Source organism: Gorilla gorilla, chromosome 10, assembly GCF_029281585.2.
Source record: "Gorilla gorilla gorilla isolate KB3781 chromosome 10, NHGRI_mGorGor1-v2.1_pri, whole genome shotgun sequence".
NCBI lineage: Eukaryota > Metazoa > Chordata > Mammalia > Primates > Hominidae > Gorilla > Gorilla gorilla.
In genome coordinates, this window is record NC_073234.2 from 121,432,892 (window position 1) to 121,437,298 (window position 4,407).

The 4,407-nt window shown below is 42.0% G+C and overlaps 1 pseudogene; it reads left to right on the top strand.

Annotated features, from left to right (window-relative positions):
- The first annotated feature begins 1,329 nt into the window (after positions 1 to 1,329).
- Positions 1,330 to 2,480, top strand: LOC101139759 (hsc70-interacting protein-like; annotated as a pseudogene).
- The last annotated feature ends 1,927 nt before the right edge of the window (positions 2,481 to 4,407 follow it).

Consider the following 4,407-nt stretch of genomic DNA (forward strand, 5'->3'; position numbering starts at 1 on the left):
GAGTGGCTCCTGGACAGATTCTCCCACTAGCTCAATGATGTCTTCAAGGACCCTTTTTTGAGAGCAAAGACTTCTTTTCACTGTACCATGCTCACTGTGCCAGCCCATCTTCCTAGGCTTGCTTCCCTCATGTTTCCAAGATAACTGATCCACCTCCAGGTATCACTTGCCAACTATAGGTTTGAAGGCAGAAAGGGGAAATCTTCCTCCTTATCTTTTTAATCTAACCAACAATGATAGCCATTCCCATCCCCCAAATGATCTCCCCTGATGCCTGCTGGCCAGCGTTGCATCACCTGGCCACACAGACTTTCTGGAGGCAAGTGAAGGACGAGTACCCTGAGTGGCTTTCACAAATCACAACTTACCCCTGGGGCTGGAGAAGGACCCAGCCTTTCCAGAGCAGTATGGCTGCCATTCCCTAAGACCAAACTGTTGTCCTGGTGGCAAGTACAAAAGAGAAATAATGGCTGTCAGGCAGGAAATCAACAGTTCTGCCACATCTCCGTCCAGTTTCTCCAGCCTTCTCTCACAGCTTGGACAACTTGATTCTCACAGAGAGGCTCTAGGGCAGTGGTTTCTCCACCTTTAACATGAATTATTATCACCTGGAAAACTTGTTAAAAAACTTGTTAAAAAAATTCAGGTGCTCTGTTCCTACACTAGCCCTACCAATTAGAATAATGAGATCCATGGGTCTCTATGTTTAAGAAGCTTCACCCATGATCCTGGTGCCCACCAAAGTCTAAGGATAGCAGTTCTAGTACAAATCTTGACCCTCAGCTAAAGAGGTTTGAGCACTTACAGCTAGAAGCCCAGGGATACTGCAAATCACGCACTTCTGCTATTGGTCTAGAGCTTGTGTTTCAAATTTAACTATATGGATCCCCAAATCCAGACTCCATGTATGCTGTAAACCTGACAACTTAACTCCTTCTTTAGTACTACTACTATAATTGCTAACTACAATTATTACTGTTGTTGTTGTATCTATTTCTTTATTATCACATTTACTATTTATTGAGCTCTTGCCATATGCTGGGTACTATGCAAAACACTTGACATCATTAGCTCATGTAAAGTGAGCTATTGTGGTAGCTCATGTAAAGTGAGCTATTGTGGTAGCTCATGTAAAGTGAGCTATTGTGGTAGCTCACTTGAACATTGTGGTATAATTTTAAAAAATATATCTGGTCTTTGTTCCCAGTTCCTGGCACAGAACTTTAAAAACTCTGGGAATTTCCACCCCTTCTGCGCGGTCATGCGGAGCCAGCGCCTGGGCCTGGAACCGGGCCGCAGTCCCACAGCTTCGACAACCACCTCCCTACCATGGACCCCCACAAAGTGAATGAGCTTTGGGCCTTTGTGAAAATGTGTAAGCAGGATCCGAGCGTTCTGCACACCGAGGAAATGCATTTCCTGAGGGAGTGGGTGGAGAGCATCGTGGGTAAAGTATCACCTGCTACTCAGAAAGCTAAATCAGAAGAAAATACCAAGGAAGAAAAACCTGATAGTAAGAAGGTGGAGGAAGACTTAAAGGCAGACGAACAATCAAGTGAGGAAAGTGATCTAGAAATTGATAAAGAAGGTGTGATTGAACCAGACACTGATGCCCCTCAAGAAATGGGAGATTAAAATGCAGAGATAAAGGAGGAGATGATGAATCAGGCAAATGATAAGAAAGTGGCTGCTATTGAAACCCTAAATGATGGTGAACTCCAGAAAGCCACTGACTTATTCACAGATGCCATCAAGCTGAATCCTCGCTTGGCCATTTTGTATGCCAAGAGGGCCAGTGTCTTCGTCAAATTACAGAAGCCAAATGCTGCCATTCGAGACTGTGACAAAGCCATTGAAATAAATCCTGATTCAGCTCAGCCTTACAAGTGGCGAGGGAAAGCACACAGACTTCTAGGCCACTGGGAAGAAGCAGCCCATGATCTTGCCCTTGCCTGTAAATTGGATTATGATGAAGATGTTAGTGCAATGCTGAAAGAAGTTCAACCTAGGGCACAGAAAATTGAAGAACATCGGAGAAAGTATGAGCGAAAACGTGAAGAGCGAGAGATCAAAGAAAGAATAGAACGAGTTAAGAAGGCTCGAGAAAAGCATGAGAGAGCCCAGAGGCAGGAAGAAGCCAGATGACAGTCAGGAGCTCAGTATGGCTCTTTTCCGGGTGGCTTTCCTGGGGGAATGCCTGCTAATTTTCCCAGAGGAATGCCTGGAATGGGAGGGGGCATGCCTGGAATGGCCGGAATGCCTGGACTCAATGAAATTCTTAGTGATCCAGAGGTTCTTGCAGCCATGCAGGATCCAGAAGTTACGGTGGCCCTCCAGGATGTGGCTCAGAACCCAGCAAATATGTCAAAATACCAGAGCAACCCAAAGGTTGTGAATCTCATCAGTAAATTGTCAGCCAAATTTGGAGGTCAAGTGTAATGCCCTTCTGATAAATAAAGCCCTTGCTGAAGGAAAAGCAACCTAGATCACCTTATGGATGTCGCAATAATACAAACCAATGTATCTCTGACCTTCTCATCAAGAGAGCTGGGGTGCTTTGAAGATAATCCCTACCCCTCTCCCCCAAATGCAGCTGAAGCATTTTACAGTGGTTTGCCTTTAGGGTATTCATTCAGATAATGTTTTCCTACTAGGAATTACAAACTCTAAATACTTTTTAAATCTTAAAAATATTTAAAACAAATTTAAAGGATCTGTTAATTCTTATATTTTTCTTTACTAATTTTGGATTTTTTTTCTTTGAATTATTGGGCAGGGAAGATATGTATGGAAGATTATTGCTCTAATTTGAGTGAAATAAAAGTTATTAGTGCGAGGCAAACATAACTCATCTGAGGATAAAGTTTGTGTTGGAAATGTGGTTCCTGATGCATTTTGACTTGTCTTTTTAAATGCTTTATCTTTTTCTTTAAAGATTTATTTCAGTAAAACTAATTGGGACCACCCATATTTCAGTAGGACCTGGGTAGGGATTGGAAGTACTTGGCAGGGCAGCAATCTTGCTGTGTTTTATATAACATGCATCCTTGGGCAGGTTGCCCTTAAATCTTACACCGTGGTGAAGGGATGACTTTTTCAGTAATGCTGCAGTAAAGTTGGAGTACTTAGTTCTGCTCTTGTTCAGTATATCTAATAAGTGTTTCATGTTATTTCCACATAAGGGAAATAAGGGAGTACTTTTCTTTTTACATTTCTATGCTTAAAATTCTCTTTCCTAGTCAAAAATTGCCCAACTCTGTGTTTACTTTCTGCTTGTCACATTTTTCTCCCTTACTTTTCTTGGGCTAAAGACAGGCTTTTTCCACCAGCATCATCATTGCTATCATCATTAACAGCATAATTATTCAAGCATATTTAATGCTGAGTTTAATTTAATATGTAACACATATGGTAATTGTAGGGTAATACCCACAACAACTGTAGCTTCTTACTTGGCCATGAGAATGCTTATTTAAGTGTTAGACTTCCCTTCTGGCAAAATCTTGCCATATCAGAAGACATTGGAAAGAGGGATTCCCTTTGGTGTTTAGTCTTCTACTTAGAAAAAGTTTATCTTGTAGTATTCATCTTTGTATTCTGAAGATAATAAGGTTTGAATTAAATTGATATGCACAGAGGGGAACCAATTTTTTTGATCCAATGTGAATTATAAGTGAGATAATCCACAGTTATTCATTGTGGAGTTGTTGAGACTACGAAAGACTCATTGTCTTTGTATTCAGCTCTTCCTTAAATAGTGTAACCATACCCCCACCTCTGCTTGCTTTCTTTCCCTCCCCTCCAGTGATTAAAAAAATGATAAATTTTCTGTTGTGCAAAAAAAAAAAAAAAAAAACCTCTGGGAATTTCCTGAGTGATAGGAAAGTCTTTGTTATGCTAATGAGGTGGCTCCTGGCAGTTTCCCTAGATAGATTCAGGATGGGAGCTGCTTACCAGTAAGGCCAATCATGTGATTATAGAGCTGGAACTTTCAGCACTCTCTTCCCCAACCTCTGGAGAGGAGAGGGGCACTGGAGACAGGGTTCAATCCCCAATCCCTTGACCACTGATCCAATCAATCATGCCTACAGAATTGAGACTTCAATAAAAACTTTGAACAACAAGGCTCTAGGAGCTTCCTGGTTGGTGAACATGTTCCCTGGATGCCACAGGGCAGAGGCTTCTGTGGTTGGGACCCTTCCAGACCTTGCCGTATGTGCCACCTCATCTGGATATTCATTGTGTCCTTTATAATAAAATGGTAATCATAAATATCATGCTTTCCTGAGCTGTGTGTTGTCCTAGTGAATTATCGCACCTGAGAAGGGGTCATGAGAGCCCCCACATTTGTAGCCAAGTTGGGCAAAAGTATGAGTAGCCTGGGGACCCCAAGTGCAGCTGACATCT